Source organism: Molossus molossus, unplaced genomic scaffold (assembly GCF_014108415.1).
Source record: "Molossus molossus isolate mMolMol1 unplaced genomic scaffold, mMolMol1.p scaffold_m16_p_13, whole genome shotgun sequence".
NCBI lineage: Eukaryota > Metazoa > Chordata > Mammalia > Chiroptera > Molossidae > Molossus > Molossus molossus.
In genome coordinates, this window is record NW_023425348.1 from 10301948 (window position 1) to 10325053 (window position 23106).

The 23106-nt window shown below is 44.3% G+C and overlaps 1 protein-coding gene and 1 non-coding gene across 8 annotated transcripts in view; both read right to left on the reverse strand.

Moving 5' to 3' along the window:
• Positions 1-23106, reverse strand: part of SIK3 (SIK family kinase 3) — a 280202-nt gene that overhangs the window by 251466 nt on the left and 5630 nt on the right. The window lies entirely within an intron of this gene.
• On the reverse strand, positions 2190-2298 carry LOC118629126. Its single transcript, XR_004959373.1, has one exon. It is a non-coding gene; the product is annotated as a U6 spliceosomal RNA (small nuclear RNA).

Consider the following 23106-nt stretch of genomic DNA (forward strand, 5'->3'; position numbering starts at 1 on the left):
ATGGACACAGACAATAGTGTGGGAAAAGGCGGGAGGGGGGCGGGAGTTGGGAGGAGGGGGTCAATGGGGGGAAAATGAGGAACATCTGTAATCCATTCAACAATAAAGATTTTAAATAAATAAATAAATAAAAGAACAGACTGGCTCTAGGGTAAGAGGCAGGAGAAGGTGTTGGTGGCTGGGATTAAGAAATTGTAATGTCAGTGCTAACTCCAAGCCTATGGGAGAGGGGACAGTAGCCCTATCCACCAGCCACTTGAACAGGGAGGACAGGGGAGATCAGGGACCACATCTGGATGTGTAATACTAAGAGGATTTATTCTCAAGTCTATAAATTGCAATCCCCTGATGGAATGCTTTCCCCTTTATCTAAACAGATACAGAAGAACCGAGGTGCTAAAAATTTCCAAATCAAAGTTGATAGAAAAAATAAAATGAAACCCTGTTTTGTGTTTATCAAAATCTTCCATAAAAGGGAAAGACTACAAAGTTTTGTCGAAACGTAACTACTAGCACTACAGTCCTCGTGGGAGGGGCTGTCTAGCTCCTCCTCCCATCCCTCCTGCCACCTCCCCCTGACACTGACCACGGAAAGATTCGGGTTCTCAGGGAATAGTCTGAGGCCAGAAAAGGCATGGAGGAGGAGGAGGGAGATGGAAATGGGGTGGGGACAGCCACAGGGGCAAGCAGGGTGATGTCGCCTCCCTCACCAGGTCGTACTGATTGCAGTGAGGAGCCTCCGACCCACTTCCCTGAAGGAGAGAGGAGGGGCTGAGGGAGGAGACGGGGCGAAAGAAAGCAAACTCATCACCATGTAAACTGCGCTGCACAAGATGACAGAAATATCTTACAAGATGCTCTTCGTGCAATATCACTGCTGAAATGTGCAACTTTTAATACCCAGAAAAGTCCATTTTTTAAAAATAAACATTTCAATTCTTCCTGCTTTCCTTCTGCTCCCCTAAGAGCTTGTCTGGTACTGGGTGGGCTGGACTCTAACACCCCTCTGACCAGATTCGTCACAGTAAAGGTATATTCATGATTATAAGAAGACTCCGGCCTCTAAGTGAAGTGACTCTGTCTGTCTGAGGGGCAAGACGGGTGGGAGCAGGGAGAGAGCTGTCACGTGGAGGAAGAGATGTGCTCAGGATGGCTCCAGACATGTCCCTTTTACTCTGCCAAGATCAACTCAAAAGAGCACAGCTGTTCATGATGCTGGTGAATACAGAATTCTGTGTGGCACTCACTGATACTGGCATTGGGGTGCAGGGGGGGAGGGAGAGAAGGTTGTAGTTTGTCCCCACCCCCGGTTGGGGTCCTGTGGATGGCAGCCAGTCGATGTTTCTCTCTCCCTCTTCTTCCCTCTCTCCCTCCCGCACTATCTGAAGATAAATGCAAAAATATCCTCGGGTGAGAATAAAACAAATAAAAAATAAAATAAAACTCGCACCACCTCCCTGACTGGCCTGATTACACGTGACGCTTCTATGTAGTACGGTACTCCTGCCCCTGGAGACCCGAGGGCTGGCACGATTATGCTGGCAAAAGTGGAAGGGACGTAGGAAAGGAGGAAGGAAAGAACTGGGTCCACGTCCCTGGGCTCTCCCTGGACACTTTCAGAGGGAGGCTGCGGCCACCTACCACCCACTTTCCAGGCAAAGACCACCGCCCAGCATCCTGCTCCCAAAGAGCTCTGCTGGATTAAGCCCTACGCAGAGTTTCAGAAAAGAGCACAAGCTTGGGACGGGCATTTCTGGACTCCCTGTGAGGTCCCCCTTCCAATTCTTCTCCAGCTTCCTCTCCCGCCTCCCTCCCACTTTCCCCTGCTCTCCCCTCAATTCCCCCAACCTCAGCTCCCTGTCCTTAGAGGGCCCTGCTCGCTCGCTCTTCTGTCTTTGTCCGCTACACGGTCCCCCAGTCTCTGGCTCACTGTCCCCTTGGTCAGCAAGCCCATCAGGAGCCACACGGGAGGCAGAAAGGCGTCTACGCGCAGCGCGGCGCGGCTGTCCTGCCCCCGGGGCGGCGCCGGTGCCGGCAGCGGGGAGGCAGCAGTGGCAGGCGCGCCCCAGCGGGAGGGGGCCCTCCAGGCGCGGCGGGGCCTCTGCCGGCGTGTCTGAGCCCACGGACCGCGTGATCACATCCAGCAGCTCTCGGCCGCACCTCGGCACAGGCTCGCTGAGGGGCCAGCTGAAAACCAGGAACTTCACAGATGTGCGCGTCATCCTGGTGCAGGGACCGTGCCAATCTTCTCTGTACTGTTCCAACTTACCCTTTTAAAATAACAATGTCACTGATTCCAGAGAGAGGAGGGAGAAACATCCATCAGCTGCCCGCGGCGCGCCCGCCAGGGGGGATGGGCCCAGACCGGCGTGCGCCCTGACCTGGGATCCAAGCGGTGACCTCGTGGTGCGGGGACGACCCCCAGCCCCTGAGCCACGCCGGGCCACGTGACCCCACGTCAGCGCGTGCGCGGTGGAAGCCAGCCCCCAACAGACTCGAGGCCGCCGCCGCCGCCTGGCTGGCACGCTGCGCTGAAGGGCGGCGAGCGCCCTGCCGGTCGGCCCGGCGGTCAGAGCACCGGCCCAGACCAGGGTCCCGGCTTCGGTGCCCGCGAGGGACACGCACCTCCGCTGCAGTTTGTCCCTGGCCCTGGCTGGGGCGTGTGGGCGGCAGCCCTCGGCGTCTCGCGTTTCTCTCTCCCTCCCACTCCATCTGACGATGGATGCAAGAGTGTCCTCAGGTGAGGATGAAGAAAATTGTGAGAAAAAATGTTTTCCAGAGCTACCAAGACTGTGCAATGAGGGTTCTGAAACGACACCCTAGACGTCGAGCCAGGAGTCATGCGTAACCCGAGCGCTCCCGCCCGAAGGCCGCTCCCAGGGCGGACCGGACCTTCAGTGAGGTTCAGGGACCGCGTCTGCGGGGCAGCTCGTTGTACTAAGACTGCAGTCTTCCCGAGCCGTATGATCTGCTTAAGAATGTTGGAGGCTAGCCTGCAAATACAGCTCAAACAGTATAAAGCTACAATGATTGAAGCTGTGCACTATCAAAGCAAGCAAGGACAGTATAATCAATGAATCACAAGAGTTCAGAACTGTATCCAACTATCTAGAGAATTTGCAGATAAAACAGCTTTCTAAATCAAGAGGAAAATATGGATTATTCAATAAACTGTATTGGGACAGCAACTGAGACCACTGGAGAAAAAGATAAATTCATTCATTCAATAAACAAAGGGCCTAATCTGAGGTACGCAAACGAAAAAGGTTCCACAATCCATTGTCCTCAAGGAGCTTCCAGTCAAGTGGAAGAAGAAACCCATCAATAACCACAAGAACAGCCCTGGCCGCTTTGGCTCAGCGGTTAGAGCTTTTACCTGCGGTCTCTGCAGTTTGTCCCCAGCCCTGGTTGGGTCGTGCGGGAAACGGCCACTTGATGTGTCCCTTTCACATTGATGTTTCTCTCTCTCTTCCTCGCACTCTATCTGAACAAAAAATGGAAAAAATGTCCTCGGGTGAGGATAAAAAAAACACAAAAAAAAAACACAAGATGAGCACTGACCCACACACCAAGAGGTCGCTGGTTCGATTCCCCATCAGGGCACATGCCCAGGTTGTGGGCCAGATCCCCAGTGGGGACGTGCAGGAGGCAGCCAATCGATGTTCTCTCATCTATGTTTCTATCCCTCTTTCCCTCTCCCTTCCTCTCCCTCTAAAAAGTAAAAGAAATTTTAAAAAATAGTAACAACCACAAGAACAAATGTAAAATTATAACTTCAATAAATTCTACATCTGATCCCCTCCTCATATGGTTTAAATCAAAATGCATTCTACATGAAGCAAGTATCTAAATTTAAAAAACAAAACCATAAAAGTACTTGAAAAAACATGGGTAAATATTTTTGTATGATTAGAATGAAGAAGGAAAACAAGAAGCCATAAAGTAAAAAAAAAAAAAATCTGACTACATAAAAATGTTTACATTTTATATTTTTTAACACACACACACAAAGTCAAAATACAAACACAGAAACACATTTGTAGTATTTTTTTTTCTTTATTGATTTTTAGAGAGCGAGGAAGGGAGAAGAAAAGAAAGACAGAAACACTGATGAGAGAGAACATCGACTGGCCACCTCCTGCACACCCCCACTGGGGATTTGGCCCACAACCTGGTCATGTACCCTGACCAGGAATTGAACAGGTGACCTCCTGTTGCAACCACTGAGCCACACGGGCTGGGCCATATCTGTAGTATTTTAAGGGGTAACAAATTTCCCTAATGTTACAAAAGCTGTTACATTATAAAAAAAATCGAAAAGCCCAGCAGAACAATGGACAAAGGGCACAGAGAGTTCCAAAACAAAACACAAAACAGACAAATTAAATGATCCTCAAATCTCACTAATAAATAACTACAAACTAAAACATTTTATTCTACCTGTCAGATTGACTCACTTAAAAGATGGCTGGTGGCAGCGCTGAAGGGAAAGGAAAGTAGTTTCACACACTCCCGGGGGACTAGCCTGGCCCTTCCTGGAGGCAACGCGGCAACATCTATAGACTTCTAAGCACTTACACTTCCACTCGGACGTTCTACTTCTAGTGAACTATTACATTACTGAGAACATTAAGAACCTACTTTCAAAAGATCCTAACAATGTATATATCATAATATAAAAGAATATAACTTTCAGAAAATTTACTCTAGGTTAGACCTAATAAAACTGTATCTAGTATTTAAAAAATTAAATTAAGTCTGAGACTTAAGAGTCTGTTGAATAGTAAGTGGTGCAACAGCAAATGAAATACAAAAAAACATTAGCATAAGTGTGCACATATAAATATGAGGGAACATTAACTGACATAATTTGTCATTTTAAAAAAGCTGGAAATAACCTTAAAATCTACCAATTCTACTTACATAAATTATAGTGTATACATTAACTGGAATACTCTACAGCCATTAAAAAGATTGAGTCTACAGCAAAATGTACTGACACGGAAGAGGGTGGCAGAAAGATTATTGAATTAAAAACCAGCCCTGGCCCTGGCCGGTTTGGCTCAGCGGTTAGAGCGTCGGCCTGCAGTCCAGAGAGACCACAGTTCGGTTCCCGCTAAGGGCACGTACCTCGGTTGCAGTTTGTCCCCGGCCCTGGTTGGGTTGTGCGGGTGGCAGCCACTCGATATGTTCCTTTCACGTCAATGTTTCTCTCTCCCGCTCTTTCCCTCCCACTCCATCTGAACAAAAAATGGAAAAATGTCCTCAGGTGAGAATAAAATAAATAAAAATAACAAACCCAATGCTGCCTTGTTTTGTGTTTTGTTCCTTGTTGAAATGAATACTGCATCATAGATTTGAGACTTGATTATATTTCTTCTTTTGTGAACTAGCTGTGCACATATATAGCTCTTGAATATATTTCTTCTTGTTGCTGACCCACAAATCATTGCATATAATAAAAATGTTTTAAGTTGTTTAAAAAAAATGAGGAAATCAAAATTTTAAATGTCTGTGCTGTGAACAAAACCATCACAAAAGTGAAAAGACTACACACAAAACAGAAAATTTTTTTTTCTTAATTTTTTTTCTTTATTGATTTTTAGAGAGGGGGGGAGAAAGAGATAGAAACGTCGATGAGAGAACATCAACTGATGGCCTCCCGCATGCCCCCCACTGGGGATCGGGCCCACAACCTGGGCATGTGCCCTGACCGGGAATCGAACTGGCAACCTCTTGGTCCATGGGTCAACACTCAACCACTGAGCCACACCAGCCAGGCAAAAATATCTTTAAGTCATATATCTGATAAAGGAACTCTATTCAGAATATATAAAGAATTCTTATAACTCAACAATAAAGACAAATAACCCAACTAAAAAGTAGGCAAAAAAGAAATCTAAACAGATACTTCAAAGATATATGAATGGTCAGATTTTTGTTTTTGTTTTTTTTTTATCCTCACTCAAGGACATTTTTCCATTTTTTGTTCAGACAGAGTGCGAGGGAGACAGAGGGAGGGAGGGAGGGAGGGGGGGGAGAGAGAGAGAGAGAGAGAGAAACATTGATGTGAAAGAGACACATCGAGTGGCTGCCACCCACACGACCCAACCAGGGCTGGGGACAACTGCAACTGAGGTACGTGCCCTTAGCAGGAACGAAACCCAGGTCTCTCTGGACCTCAGGTCGACGCTCTAACCACTGAGCCAAACCAGCCAGGGCTGAATGGTCAGTTTAACATAAGAAGATACTCAACACCAATAACCATTAGGAAAATGCAAATCAAAACCACGAGATACCACTTCACATTCACTTGTATGGCTAGATCAGACAGAAATAAAATAAAGATTTGGTGAGGGTAGGAAAATTAGAACCCTAACAGCAACTTTCAACCTTTTCATTTTGTGGCACACATTAACTACTAAAATTCTGTGGCACACAAAAAATATATATTTTGCTGATCTGATTAAAAAAATAGGTCTAGCCTGGTTGGTCTGGCTCCAAGAGGTCACCGGTTCGATTCCCGATCAGGGCACATGCCCAGGTTGTGGGCCCAATCCCCAGTGGGGGGCATGCGGTAGGCGACCAATCGATGTTCTCTCTCATCGATGTTTCTCTCTCTCTCTCTCTCTCCCCCCCTCTCTCTAATATCAATAAAGAAAAAAATATATATAAATAAAAAAGAAACTGGAGGCTCCATGAGGTTATATGATTTGCCCAAAGAAACTGCCAGACTAGTAAAACTGAAAGTGAAAACATGTGGCCTGACTCTCACACCAATGCTCAGGTCATCACTCCAGCCTGTCTCAGGCCACTGTGATGGACCAAAAAGGTTCCCCAAAGAGTGGGAAAAGCAGAACACAGTGGTATCAGCATAAGAAAAGGAAGAGAAAGTTAGGTAACACAAACTGAAATGTGGTTTTCCAAAATTTAACGTGACTCCAAAATGGATTGTTGGCCTAAAAATATCTAACAGCCATTGGTATAAGACATTGCGACTGATACAACAGAGCCCTTTTTACTAAGCGCCCAATTAGAGCAGGCCACTGGATGCAGCTGCTGGCTGAAAAGGAAAAAAGAAAAAGAGGTCAGGGGGCAGGGCAGCAGGCTGAAATCACTGGCCACTCTCCTGCATACGACAGAGGCCAGTAAGCAACATGCTACAAACATGTTGCTCTCAAGGACTGTAAACTCCTTTAAAGAGTTCTGAAAGCATTACCCCAGGATTTAATTACTTCCAGAGGTACTACAAGCACACGAGATAATTAGACAGGATATGAAGTGGTGTCTCTGGAGCTGACTTGGACACGAGATCATCTGCTGGAACAGCTGCCCCGTTTGACTAGACTCGCGGTGTCGCTGTTGATGTCGACACAGACAGTAGGCCAAGAGCACACAGTCCCTGAAAACATTATTTTGAGAGTTCAAGAAAATGAACCACTAGAGAAACGTGTCGACTGTCGGAACACTGCTTCTGAGCAACAGATCGCTGGGACAGAAGCGAAGGGCCACAGGGGCAGGAGGGGAAAGCGCCTGCGGGGCCCGGCCACCCTCACACAGTCCCGCTGCCTTCCCAGGGGGCCATCTGCCTCGGTGCGTGTGAACGAGGATCTCTTTTGCCAGGAACAGAAAACAACTTACTACCTGAAAATGTCAACTTGTTCTGCAGAACACTACACTGGCAGTGAGCAGGTGAAGCCTTTTAAACAGGAGAGTTTGAGCTGTTTCCTCGTCAAATATTTCACCCTACTGGCCCTTTATCCTTCAGTTCAGTTCATGTAAACTCTAACATAGTGGACAAAACTACCAACCTGAAGTATACACCACACATAAAAGATTATATAAAATATCTTGTCCTCAAATTTCTCATAACTTTGGCTTAGCTATCATTTTAAATTAATGTAGAAACTCTCCCAACTCATCTTCCCTCAACCAACTTGCCAAAGTAATCAATCCTTTCCCTTCTCTCTGTAAAACAACTGGTTTCCCCAGCAGGCAAACTGGCCCTAATTAATAGCTACTTTCTTATCTCTAGCTTTCTGCTCCCACCCATTAAGTTGCATGTTGACCAAGAATTGTTTTTTCCAAAACTATTTATACCGGTTGCTCTTGTTATTACAACTATATAATTTAATTACGTAGGTGAACTGATAAGAGATCAGGGAGAACAGAAAGACATGTTGTTATAAAAACTAAGTTGAGCCCTGGCTGGTTTGCTAAGTGGTTAGAGCGTCGGCCTTCAGTTCCCGCTAAGGGCACGTACCGCAGTTGCAGTTTGTCCCCGGCCCTGGTTGGCTGTGCGGGTGGCAGCCATTCAATGTGTCCCTTTCCCATCGATGTTTCTCTCTCTTCCTCTCTCACCCTCCCCTTCTATCTGAACAAAAGATGGAAAACTGTCCTCAGGTGAGGATAAAAACAAAAAACTAAGCTGAATGCTTAAAAAGATGTGGTAAAGTCAAATTAGATGTGGGTGAGACAGTGTGAAAGATCAGGGGGCCATAAACTCGAGAGGGACTCTGTACTCAGGCTGCTCCAGGTGTGCTTCCAGTCCTGCCCCTCTTGAGAAACGCCAGTCAAAACTGGACATCGATGATGAAGCTACGGGATGCTCGAGGCAAACAGGACGAAGGGACTCACTGGGCATGCAGAGCAAGACCTTGCCCCACATCACGAGATTAGCAAATGTGGTTCTCAAATTGCAAAGAAAAAGAGGAGGAGGAGAAACCTAGAGAGTAAAACACACACACACAATTTTCTACAACTTCGAAGACATCAATTAATTATAATGTTTAAACTTTATTTAGACCCTGATTCAAACAAATAATTGGTTTAAAAGAAAACATATATATATATATATAAAATTTTACATTTTTTTATTTATTGGTTTTAGAAGGAGAGGGGAAGGGGAGAAGGGGGAGGGGGGGATATTGATTTGGGTCCACATATTCCCGCACTCACAGCTGCTTCTTGTGCGTGCCCCTGGAGATCAAACCCGCAGCCTGGCACATGGGGAGGACGCTCTAACCAACCGCACGACCCAGCCAGGGCCAATCAGGGAAATTTTAACTCTGACTTGATATTTAATGACATTAAGGAATCATTGCTAATTGTTTTAGGTAGGATAATAGTACTGTGATTATGTTTCTTTGAAAGGGAATCCTCCTCTATTTAGAGAACCATACCAAAACATTTACGAATAAAATAACGGCATTCTGAGATTTGTTTTAAAATAAACGAGGGAGAAAAGAGAAACAGGAAAAAGTATAGATGAAAGTGTAGCTATGAGGCAAGAGCTGCTGAAACTGGGGGACAGATCTGTGGGGGATCATACTATTCTCTGCTTTTACATCGGACTTTTCCATAATAAACAATTTTATAAAAACTGGTGAATGAATGATATGTATACTTTATTTTATTTACTTATCTATTTTCATTTTTTGTTCAGATAGAGTGGGAGGGAGAGAGAAACATCGATGTGAAAGGGACACATCGAGTGGCTGCCTCCCGCACGACCAACCAGGGCCGGGGACAAACTGCAACCGAGGTACATGCCCTTAGCGGGAACCGAACCCAGGTCTCTCTGGACCGCAGGCCGACGCTCTAACCGCTGAGCCCAACCGGCCAGGGTAATATGTATACTTTAAAATAAAATATTAAAAGTATATATGCAGCACAGCTGGTTGGCTCAGTGGTTGAGCGTCGACCCTGCACCAAGAGGTCGCCAGTTCAATCCCAGTCAGGGCACATGCCCAGGTTGTGGGCCTGATCCCCAGTGGGGGGCATGCAGGAGGCGGCCAGTCCATGTTCCTTCTCTCTCATCAATGTTTCTATCGCTCTCTCCCTCTCCCTTCCTCTCTGTCTAAAATCAATTTAAAAAACAAAACATTAAAAAGAAGTAAAAGTATATATGCAGACTGGAGGCAAGATGGCTGAAGCCTAAGGAAGTTCTGTGCACCTGCTGCTAGCACAGGACAGGACTTGAGGCTAAAGTGCAGAACATCCAGCTTGAAAAACCGCCTGAAAATAGCTGACTGGAAACACTGGGAGTCGGGAGCGGAGACAGGGGACAGGAGAAGATGTGAAGTGGGGGATGCCAACAACCCAGGCAGAGCTGAGGCATTGGAAGGACAGGAAGAGACTGCCTTACCCCTCCTGTAAGCTGCAGGCACCTCTCTCAGGGTCAATCTGTTTAAAATATCCTGACAGGACCCGATACCCTGCAGAGCCCAGGGCTGTGGGCAAGAAAAAGCAGCCCAGAACGAATACATTGAAGGGGTAGGGCCCAAAGCAGACCCAGACTCTGGACTAGGGAAGCCCTGCCCACCGGACTACCTGGGATCTGCCCTGCAGGGCTCCAGCCAGAAGGCCCAGGGCCAGGCAGGACAGCACCTCATATTGGCCTGCACCAGGGAGCTGCCCGGGAGGACAGGGACCCACATACCAAGTGGCCAGACACAACGACAGAGCAAAATCTAGTGAGCTCCATACACAGCAGATCCAAATGTTTTTTGTTATGATGTGGTTGTTTTGGTGTGTGTTTTTAAATTTTAATTCAATTTTTTTTCTTCTTCCATTTTTTACTTTCCTATTCTATATTTTTATTCAGTTTAGCATTATTACTTTCTAAAAGTATTATTACTGCTTCATTATTTTATACCTTTTATTTTTCATACAGACCCTATTTCTGGTCTCTGCCTTCTTTGTTTTCATCTTTTCTCTCTCTCCCAACTCTTTTGGTCCTCACACCTTCTAGTATGATCCGTGTGTGTGACTGTGTGTGTGTGTGTGTGTGTGTGTGTCTGTGTGTGTGCGTTTTCTATTCATTTTTTTGTCTTTTAATCTTTGTTGAGGCTGTTGCTTTTATCATTGTTGATGCTATGTTTTCAGGTGCTTTTTGGTTTGGTCTGATTTTGCCTTGCATTCTTTACGTTCATTTTCTTTTTGACCCTCTTCTAATTATTTTGGTCTCGTGCCTCCTAGTATTCTTAGGCATGTGCATGGGTGTCTTTTGTGGTTTGTTTCTCTGTCTTTTAATACTTTTGTTGAGGCTGTTCCTTTTATTATTGTTGATGCTGATTTTGGGGGGGGTTCTTTTTGGTTTGGTCTGGTTCTGCTTTGTTTTGTTCTGTCAACATCTTTATAAGAGTTGGCAGACAGGGTTGAAGCTCACAGTCAACAACCCTGAGGGCTGAGCCCACTCACAAACAGGTAACAGCAGTCAAGAGCCAAATTCAGCAGGAGTCCACACACCTCACACAAGGGTCCTTCCCAGAGCACCCAGCTCAGACAATCAAGGCAAATGCCCCACTGGGTCCCACGAAAAGACCACCGCACCAAGAAGGGCAAGCACAGCAGTCTTATCTAATACACACCGACCTGCTACACGTCCTAGGGCACCAAACCACCAGACTTCTAAAATGGTGAGACAAAGCAACAGCCCCCAAATTAAAGAAAAGGCCCAGGCTGATTTGGTTCAGCAGTTAGAGCATCGGCCCACAGACCAGAGAGTCCCAGGTTCAGTTCCCGCTAAGGGCACGTACCTCGGTTGCAGTTTGTCCCTGGCCCCAGTTGGGGTCGTGTGGGTAGCAACCAGTCGATGTATCTCTCTCACATTGATGTTTCTCTCTCTCTCTCTTCCTCCCTCTCTCCCTCCTGCTCTATCTGAAGATAAATGCAAAAATGCCCTTGGGTGAGGATAAAAAGAAAAGAAAAAGAAAAGGAGGAATCACCAGAAAAGTAAATAAATGAAATGAAGGCAAGCAGTTTGTTAGATAAAGAATTCAAAGCAATGGTTTTAAGGGTGCTCAAACAACTTGGTGAGAATTACAAGCAACTTAATGAGAATTATAAGAGCTCAGTGGGAACTATACCAGCATAAAAAAGGAGGTAGAAGCTATGAATAAAAATCAAGTACAAATGAAGAATGACATAGCTGAAATAAAAAATACCCTGGAAGGATTCAATAGATTAGAAGAAGCTGAAGAACCAATCAGTGAGTTAGAAGATAAGGTAGAAAAAAAACACCCAATTGGAGCAGCAAATGGAAAAAAAAAAAAATTGAAAAGCAGGAAGAGGGTTCAAAGGAGCTTTGGGACAAGACAAAATGTAACAACATTCATATCATAGGGTACCAGAAGGAGAAGAATCGGAGAAAGAAATAGAGAAGCTGTTTGAAGAAATGATGACAGAAAAACTTCCCTAACCTGGTGGGAAAAAAAAGTCACACAAGTCCAAGAAACACAGAGTCCAAATCAAGATGAACCCAGAAAGACCCAGACATAGTCACATCATAATTAAAATGGCAAACTTTAACCCTGGCCAGTTTTGCTCAGCGGTTAGAGCATCGGCCGGCAGCCCAGAGACCCAGGTTCAGTTCCTGCTAAGGGCATGTACCTCGGTTGCAGTTTGTCCCCAGCCCTCGTTGGGTCGTGCAGGTGGCAGCCACTCGATGGGTCCCTTTCACATCGATGTTTCTCTCTCTCTCCCACTCTATCTGAACAAAATATTGAAAAATGTCCTCCGGTGAGGATTAAAAAAAAAAAAAAGGCAAACTTTAAAGACAAAGAGGCTTAAAGGCCTCAAGAAAGAGACAAAGTTATCTACAAGAGAGCACCCTTTAGACAGTCAGCTGCTTTCTCAATATAAACACCGCAGGCCAGAGGGGAGTGGATTGAAATACACAAAGTAATGAAAAGCAAGGGACTGAATCCAAAACTATTCTATCCAGCAAGGCTATCATTGAACATTGAAGGTGAAATAATGAACTTCGCAGACAACAAAAAAATGCTAAGGGAATTTACTACCACCAAAACCAGCACTACAGGAAAACTTAAAGTGATTGTTGTAAACAAAAAAAAAAAAAAAAAAAAAAGGAAGAAGAAATAGAGAGAGAAAAAAACAGAGGCATAAAGAATAAAAATAGTGCCCTGGCCGGTTTGGCTGAGCAATTAGAGCGTCCAGAGGGACCAGTTCGGTTCCCGCTAAGGGCACATACCTCGGTTGCACTTTGTCCCGGGCCCTGGTTGGGTCACATGGGTGGCAGTCCCTTTCACGTCGATGTTTCTCTCTCTCTCCCCCTCCCACTCTATCTGAGCAAAGAACAGAAAAATGTCCTCGGGTGTAGATAAAAAAAAATGACAAAAACGGTAACGAGTATCTATTAATAATAACCTTAAATGTAAATGGCTTAAACGCGCCAATCAAAAGACACAGGGTAACTGAATGAATAACAAAACATCGTGTGTGTGTGTGTGTGTGTGTGTGTGTGTCTAATGCCTACAAGAGACCCACCTTGGAAAAAAAGACACACAGGATGAAAGTGAAGTGATGAAGAAAAAATTTCCATGCAAATGTAACAATAACAAAAAAAGCAAGGGTACCAATACTCATATCTGATAAAATAGACTTGAAAATGAAGGCCATGCCCAGCAGGTGTGGCTCAGTGGTTGAGCGTCGACCCATGCATAAAGAGGTTGCCTGTTTAATTCCTGGTCAGGGAACATGCCCAGGTTGTGGGCCAAATCCCCAGTGGGGCGCATGCAGGAGGCAGCCAGTCAATGTTCTTTCTCATCGATGTTTCTATCTCTCCCTCTCCCTTCCTCTCTTTAAAATCAATTTAAAAAAATGTTTTTTTAAAGAAAATGAAGGCCATAAGAGACAAAGGAGGTCACTACATAATATTAAGGGCATCAATCAAACAAGAGACTGTATAACCCTGGTAAACCGAATATAGGAGCACCAGAATATATTTTAAAACTTCTGGAGGACTTCAAGGGAGAGATCAACAGCAATACAACCATAATAGGAGAATTTAACACCCCACTGACATCACTGGATAGATCTTCTAGACAGAAATTAACAAGGAAACAGAGATGCTCAACAATGCACTAGATCAGCTGGATTTCACTGATATTTACAGAACATTTCACCCAAAGCTGCAGAATATACATTTTTCTCAGGTGCACACGGGACATTCTCAAAGACAGATCACATGTTAGGACATAAATTAAGTCTCTACAAGTTCAAGAAGACTGAAATCATATCAAACATCTTCTTGGATCACAATGGCATGAAACTAGAAACCAAATACAATAAAAAAAAAAAACCTCAAAAACATTCAAACACACGAAGGCTAAATAGCATGTTAATAAACAATGAATGGGCCCTGGCCAGTCTGGCTCAGTGGTTAGAGCGTCCACCTGCGGTCCGGAGAGACCCGGGTTCGGTTCCCGCTAAGGGCATGTACCTCGGTTGCAGTTTGTCCCCGGCCCTGGTTGGTCATGCGGGTGGCAGCCACTCGATGTGTCCCTTTCACGTCGATGTTTCCCTCCCTCTCTCTTCCTCTCTCTCCCTCCCACTCTGTCTGTACAAAAAATGGAAAAATGTCCTCGGGTGAGGATAATAAATAAATAAATAAATAAATAAAGAATTGGGTTGCCAATGAGATCAAGGAAGAAATCAAAAACTTCCTGGAAACTAATGAAAAGGAACACACAACAACACAAAGTCTATGGGATGCAATGAAAGCAGTCCTGAGAGGGAAGTTCATAGCACTACAGGCCTACCTCAGGAAACAAGAAAAATTTCTAATAGACTATATAACCCTACAACTTAAAGAATAAGAGAACAAAAAGAAAAACCCAGAGTTAGAAGGAAGGAAATAATAAAGATCAGAGTAGAAATAAATGACATAGAGCCTGAAAAAACAATACAAAAGATCAATGAAACCAATAGCTGGTTCTTTGAAAAGATTAACAAAATTGATTAACCTTTAGCCAGACTTACCAAGAAATAGAGAGGACCAAAATTAATGAAAAGAGATGAAGTAATAACCAACACGACAAAAAATCCTAGAAGAAAATGTAGGCTGCAATATCTCAGACATCAAACATAGCAGAGTTTTTACCAATACATTGCCTAGGGCAAGAGAAACAAAGAAAAAAAATTAATAAATGGCACAATATCAAACTAAAAAGCTTCTGCACAGCAAAAGAAACAAAGGATCAATATGGAAAGGGAACCAACTGTATGTGAGAACAAATTTCCAATGATGTATCAAATAAGGGCTTAATTTCCAAAATACATAAAATACTCATACAACTCAACAATAGGAAAACAAAGAATTCAATTTAAAAAATGGGCAGAGGACCTAAATACACAACTCTCCAGACAGGACTTACAAATGGCCAAGAGACATATGAAAAAATGCTCAACATCACTAATTATCAGAGAATTGCAAATTAAAGCAACAATGAGGTATCACCTCACACCTGCCAGAATGGCCGCCATCAACAAATCATCAAACAACAAGTGCTGGCGAGGGTGTGGAGAAAAGGGGACTCTAGTGCACTGCTGGTGGGAATGCAGACTGGTGCAGCCACTATGGAAAACAGTATGGTGTTTCCTCAAAAAACCAAAAATGGACTCTGGCTGGTTTGGCTCAGCAGTTAACAACATCGGCCTGCAACTCAGAGTCCCGGGTTTGGTTCCTGCTAAGGGCACGTACCTCAGTTGCAGTTCACCCCCGGCCCTGGTTGGGGTTGTGTGAGTGCCAACCACTCGATGTGTCTCTCTCACATCGATGTCTCTCTCTCTCTCCTCTTCCTCCCTCTCTCCCTCCCGCTCTATCTGAAGATAAATGCAAAAATGTCCTCAGGTGAGGATTAAAAAACAACAAACAAAAAATGGAACTGCCATTTGACCCAGTGATCCCACTTCTAGGAATATATCCTAAGAAGCCAGAAACACCAATCAGGAAGAATATATGTACCCCTATGTTCATAGCAGCACTATTTACAATGGCTAAGATCTGGGAACAGCCCAGTGTCCATCAGCAGATGAGATAAAAAAAAAGCTGTGGTACATGTACACAATGGAGTACTATGCAGCTGTAAGAAAGCAAGCTCTCTTACCACTGAGATGGCATGGAGGGACCTGGAGAGGATCACGCTAGGTGAAATAAGGCAGGTATCACATGATCTCACTTATTTGTAGACTATAATGAACAAAATAAGCTGATACAATAGATCCAGAGACATGGAAGTAGGGAACACACTTACAAACCTCAGAGGGAAGGGGGCCGGGGGAACAGGAAGAGATAAACCAAAGAACTTATATAAATATATGCTGACCAATGGACACAGACAACAGTGGGATGAAGGCGGGGGGGAGGGGGAGTCAAGGTGGGGAGGACATCTGTAATAAAAATAATAAATTAATTTTTTAAAGTATATATGCATCGATATTTCTGATTTTCCTGCTTCATTTGTTTTTTTGCCCAATTTACTAAGCAAATCATAACCCAAACTTATTGTATAAGAGGCCTTCTACTGGAGATTAAAGAAAAGAGCACATCATCATACGCTCAAAATATAACAGTAACCCCAAAACATTCTAAGAACGATATCCCCATATGACCCAAGTATGCATAAAGATCTCCTAGTAATGCATAGTGCATAAGGAGAAGCCAAACACGATAGGACTGCTGCATCACCATATTTATTACATAATTTTGTCCCTTACAATCTCCTTCACCATCTTTTCACCATTAAAATGAGAGAGGAGTTGCCCAGCCGGTGTGGCTCAGTGGTTGAGCATCAACCCATGTACCAAGAGGTCACCGGTTCAATTCCAGGTCAGGGCACATGCCCAGGTTGCAGGCTTGATACCCAGTGGGGGCATGCAGGAGTTGGCTGTTCGATGTATCTCTCTCATCGATGTTTTCTGTCTCTCTGTCCCTCTCCCTTCCTCTCTCTCTAAAATCAATAAAGAAGCCCTGGCCGGTTTGGTTCAGCGGTTAGAGCGTCGGCCTGCGGTCCAGAGAGACCCGGGTTCGGTTCCCGCTAAGGGCACGTACCTCGGTTGCAGTTTGTCCCCGGCCCTGGTTGGTTGTGCGGGTGGCAGCCACTCGATGTGTCCCTTCACATCAATGTTTCTCTCTCTCTCTGTTCCTCTCTCTCGCTCCCACTCTACTGAACAAAAAATGGAAAAAATGTCCTCGGGTGAGGATAAAAAAAATAAAAATAAAAAAATAAAATAAAATCAATAAAGAAAAAAAAATTTTTTAATAAAAATAATAATAAAATAAGGGAGAAGTGATTTACAACCTTCATTAATCTCTGAAAATCTCACTCAAGTTTATCAAAGAATAGTTATTTAAAAATCAAAGGTTCAGCCCAGCTGCTGTGGTTCAGTGGATTGAGCGACGTCCCATGGACTAAGAAGTCCGGGTTCAATTCCCAGTCAGGGCACGTGCCTGGGTGTGGGCTCAATCCCCATTAGGGGGCATGAAGGAGGCAGCCAATAGATACATGTCTTTCACATGGATGTTTCTATCTCCCTTCTTCTCTTTTAAAAAAAAATATATATATATCAGCCCTGGCCTGTTTGGTTCAGCAGTTAGAGCGTTGGCCTGAGGACCAGAGAGCCCCAGGTTCAGTTCCCACTAAGGGTATATACCTCAGTTGCAGTTTGTCCCTGGCCCCGGATGGGGTCGTGTGGGTGGCAGCCAGTCGATTTGTCTCTCTCGCATTGATGTTTCTCTCTCTTCCTCCCTCTCTCCCTCCTGTTCTGTCTGAAGATAAATGCAAAAATGTCCTCGGGTGAGGATAAAAAATAAACATAAAAAATCAATAAAAACCTATTAAAAAAAAATCAAAGGTTCAGAATCTGAGTCTATTTCTCATTAACATTTCTTCTTTCCTTCATCAGTTTCTCCAATAAAGGTTTGTGTCTCTTTGTGAAAGATCAGTAGAGAATGATGAGTCATAAAGAACACCTGAAAGGTTAGGTTCACATTTATTCTTTTCTTTCCTCCTCCAGGTTTGGGAAAGAAGGGTTAGGCAGCCGCTCTGACCCTCTTGTGACCTGTCCTCTATCTAGCATCACCCTAGCTGTAAAGACGCAGAAGAGACGTTAGAAGCCCCATGCTCCCAAGTCAAGAAAGACAGAGGGGAGACAAGATAAAGGGTCTCTCATACCCTGCTGAGGGGACTAACCCTGGCACTACCTTTCTGGAAAGCAAGGAGGCAAGACAGATGTCAGGTGTCAAACACATGTCTGTCCTTGGCACAGTAATTTCACTTCTAACAATCTATTCTGAGTAAAAAATCAGAATGCATCAAAGATTTGTGCACAAAAATGATCACAGCAAATCTGTAACAGTGAAAAACTGGGAAAAAAAACCTTAAATCAAGAGAAAGCTGCCCTGGCCGGTTTGGCTCAGCGGTTAGAGCGTCGGCCTGCGGTCCCGAGAGACCCGGGTTCGGTTCCCGCTAAGGGCACGTACCTCGGTTGCAGTTTGTCCCTGGCCCTGGTTGGTCGTGCGGGTGGCAGCCACTCGACGTGTCCCTTCGTGTCGATGTTTCTCTCTCTCTCTCTTCCTCTCTCTCCCTCCCACTCTATCTGAACAAAAAAAATGTCCTCGGGTGAGGATAAAAAAAAAAAAAAAAGAGAAAGCTTCAAAAATTAACAGTAGTCATATGTAATGGAAAAGTACACATCCATTAAAATTGATGCTTCAAATAGTTTCTGGTGAGGGGAAAATGCTGTAACAAATGTCAAGGGGAAAGGGAATAAAATAGTATAGCAATATGATCCCAGTTATGTACTTTGCAATGTTAACGACTACTGCCTCTGGGTAGCAGGATTATATGTAAAATTTTTTCCTTCTGATTCTTTACAATTTTCTGAATTTTCACAAATTTCTCCCACAAGCACAAATTACTTTTTTAATCAGAAAACAGTAGGGCAAGGTGGTGGAGAATGTATGCTTAATACCTTCCTCCTCTACCAAGTTCAAGCTGCAAGCATTCAACGGCTCCTTTAACTTAACCCTTTTCTACCCTAACAAGAATAAATTTATGTTCTTGTTTTCTAGGACCAGTAGTTGCTACATTTTGCACACAGATGATATAACAAAAACTAGCTGAATGAATCCATTAAGGGTAGGAACCATTTCAAGCAACCCATTAATATTAAGGGTCAGTGACAAGAAAGTTGTTCTGTTTTTGTCTGTTTTGTCAAATCAGCTCAGTTAGTATAAAGAACAGAACAAGAGGTAACTCAACGAAGTCTGAAGTTATCTCCGGAAGTGCCAGCAGCCCGAGGCCCTGGGCGCTCCGCTGGGAAGGGAGGCTCCGGGCAGCGGGCAGGGACGGCGGGCCACTCGGGCCTGGATATGAAAGAGCCCTCTATTCTTCCAGTGAGGGACTCGAATTTAAATTGCAGGGTTTACTCCAGATATACTTCTTAATAAAAGCGCGAGATAGGCCAAAAATAAATTACTGGCCCAGAAAGGTTGTGAAATTTCCTTAGCTAGAGATTTGTGAGAAAAAGGTAGGAAATTACTTTTATTTAACATCTTAACTAGAGAGAAGAAATTTCAATAGTAAAATTCGAAGACGTACTAAGAGTATGAAACAGCCCCCATTTTTCACTCCTTACATCCATTCACCAAATCCACGTCCACAGGCATCGCCGTCATCAGGGACACGGCAGGGAAACTGACCAGACCCCACCCTCTGGAACTTACGTTAACTCATCGCCCTGTGCCTCCTAACAAGCATTACAAGTTAGATATATTCTTCTTTTTTAATGTACTTATGTTTTTAGAGAGGAAGGGAGAAAGAAGTATCAGTGTGAGAGCAAAGCACTGATCACCCTGGATCAGCTACCTCCTGCATGCCCCTCGGGGATGGAGCTGAGTCCCGGCCTTGCGCCCTGACCAGGAAGCAAACAGCAAGTGGCCAGCGCTTCTTTTCTTTTTCTTTTTTTTTTTAAGTAAAATTATGTTTATAAATTTCAAGCATGTCAAAGCATAAACAGCATCTAGCATTTAGACTGATCCTGAGAAGTCCTAAATAAATATCTGTGAAACAAAACTAAAAAACTGTGTCTTTGAGGTCTTGAGGTGGCGAGTAGACTTACTTTCACTATATACAAATCTGTACTTTTTAAATTTTGTGCCATGCATCAGTTTTTGATAAATATTTTTTCAAAAGTTTATTGGATGGATGGATGGATGGATGGATGATTTGGTTGGAATGAATGAAAAATTTCTTCTTCAAAAATTTCAATCTCAAGTAGTGTGGTAAGCCGACCTAGATTTCAGACTGGAAGTAAAACACACTGCTGGTGAGCACGTACTGGAGCTGAAACTAAGCAGAAATTTGATAATTTCTCAGAACTTTCTAATCTAAATCTAAATATAGTTTAGGATAACTGGCCGAGTATCCCACTGAATGAGCCCAACCTACACAGACAAACTTCAAGAGCTGTTGGGTTTGCTTCTCCTTCCTTTTCAGCTTCTAGGAGGAGGCTGAGTCTTCGAAACCTGGTTCCCACCTCTCTGAAAACCTAACTTCCGAGATGAAATACTACTCAGTGGTTAGACTCCTGTCTACAGTGCATTGCACCCCTCCAAAACAGAAATACAGGATGAGGCAAAAGTAGATTTTCAGTTGTGAGTACGCGAAAGAGTTTATTCTTGTAGTATTACTTATTAATCATTGTATTATTTTCCATACAAACAACTGTAACCCTACTTTCGCCCCACCTTGTATGTTCCTAACATAACTGCAACAATTCATCGTATAGTTTTGTACTAACTGATGGAACTTTATTGTGAACAGATAAATCTAAAAGAAGCTCTCTGAAGCTAATTCATCCAAGACTGTTGAGACTTCTCAAAGACACTGCCTCGGCCACTCATTTAACAATTATGTTTTACATTAGGATAAAAATCCACAAGAATGTACATGATTTCCCTCCTCTGGATGATCAGTCATCCACAGGGCAGTGTGACTGGCCTGTACTGTATGTATAATGCCAGAGGGAACCAAGCTACTCACTTAGAAGAGGTCAGGACTCACCTGATGAGTGAGGTCATGCACCAGGGGAGCAGGTGCAGCTCTTAGACCAAACACTAGAACCACGTAAGACATGAGAAGCCCTAGATAAGCGGTTCTCTTGGCCCCTACCTGTGTCATCAAGGTTCGTATCTTGGTGACCAGTTCTCTTAATGAGCTGTAAGATGGCACCATGCCCTGGGAACTGGTAGTGATCTGGTAAATGAGGAGTCCATTTAAGAAAGGTACCTTCAAAGGCAGCCCAGCCCAAGAGCAAAAGTATAATCACTCCTATTCCCTGGAGCAAGCTGTATTTAGTGGCAAAGGAAAACTATATAAGGCAGACTGTGTTTATGGTCATTGCCTTTTCTGTTCCTTTCCTTTTTCACTACCTTAGTGCTTTGAAAGGCTTTCTGGACACCTAGTCGTGTCAAGGGAGCACCAAGGGGTGCTGGAGCAGGAGTCTGAAAGGCAAAGCAATGGATCCATGGGGCTGCGGGCGAGCGGCAGGAGTGACAGAGTGACATGATGCCCAAGGACAGGTGAAACAGTGTTGGAGTATCTCTTCCTCCTAGTGGGAATGTTTCCTCTCATCATGACATCTCACTTTTAGAGTCTGCTTTACTAGAGAGGATACATACCCTCGACTTTAGCAGGTACATTCTGTTTCTCTAACAGAAGAGCGAGTGCTCCGAAGGCAAGGGCAGCGTTCCCTGTGCCTGGAGGAGTCAGAGCAGAGTGAACGAGAGACTGGGATGCCTGGATTCTAATTCCAGCTCCCACACCAACTAGCTATAGGATTCTGGGAAAGGAGGGTGGAGATACCAAAGGGAGTCATGAATCTACTGGGTAATTGGTCTAAACTACTTTAATAGCCCCTAAAGGCCTGAGATTCTAAACTCCATTAAGTCCATCTTTCTAGATTCAGGAAAAGAAAGCACTGAAACAGAAGATCCCTAAGATATCTTTTGTGTCCAAAAATTAACAAATATTTGTGGGCTGATCATGTTTAATTTAAGGGCAAAATGTATGCCATTCTCTCACCATGTGAAAGAATATAAGTTGTTAAAATTGAACACCTCCCCCATCTAAAGAAATGCATCAGAAAAAGTTTTTTTACCCTTAACCATAAAATAACCAGCATGAATTTTTAAAAACATAAATCAGATGATGTCAGTGCTCTGCTTCATGCTCAGCTCCATAAAATGAACTATAAACCTGTGATCAGACCCCTGCCTAGCTTCCCGGTTTCATCCCTCACCACCCTCCCCCTTGTTCGCTGAACTCCAGGCACCATGACCTTGGGTCTAATTGTTTTAAAAGCCAAGCTCTCTTCTACCCCAAAACCTCTGCACTTGCCATTCCTTCTGCATTGACTATTCTGTCTTCCAAATCTTCTCCGGCTGACGCTCCTTCTCATCATGCGGGTAGTTCAATCGGCACCACCTTGGAAAGGTGTCCCCTACCGTCTGCTGAAGCGGCGCCCTCCCCAGACACTCGGCAGGGCAGCCCGGTGACTTCTTCACAGTGCTCATCACTACACTGTTTGCTAACCTGTTTCTTATCTGTCTCCTCCCTGTAGAAAGTAAGCTCCAAGAAGGCAAAACCTTTTTCTTTTTTAATCCTCATCAGAGGTATTTTTCCACTAATTTTCCAGATACAGTGGAAGGAAGGGAGGGAGGGAAGAAGGGAGAGGGAGAGAGAGAGAAACATCAATGAGAGACACATGGATTGGCTGCCTCCCGCACAACCCCAACCAGGGCTGGGGATTGAACCTGCAACCCAGGTACGTGCCCCTGACCAGAAATCGAACCCGAGACCCTTTGATCCACAGGCCAACATTCTAACCACTGAGCCAAACCGACCAGGGCACGAGAGCTTGTTCTCTCTCGTCTATCAGTGTACAAATAAGAGAGTCCAAGATAGAACCTGAACAAAATTTGGATTCAATAAATATATAAATGAACAGATAAGAGATTCCATCTCTGTCAGAGACGTTTTAAGTAGTTTGTTGTTGTTGTTTTAGAATTACAGAGGCTCTGATGAAGAGAGAGGATTTCCTTTGCTTTTCAAAGCGTCCATCTTGCTATCTTCCATGCCGTGGCCTTGAAGACGTCAGCCAGAGGTGCCTGGAAAAGGAAGCAGCACTTCTGGTGCAGGAGGAAGCAGTCCGGACACCTCTGGCTCGAGCCGGATCTCTGGCTTTCTAGGGAGCTGGCACCAGAGTCAGAACGTTCGGACAAACAGCTCGATGCTGAAC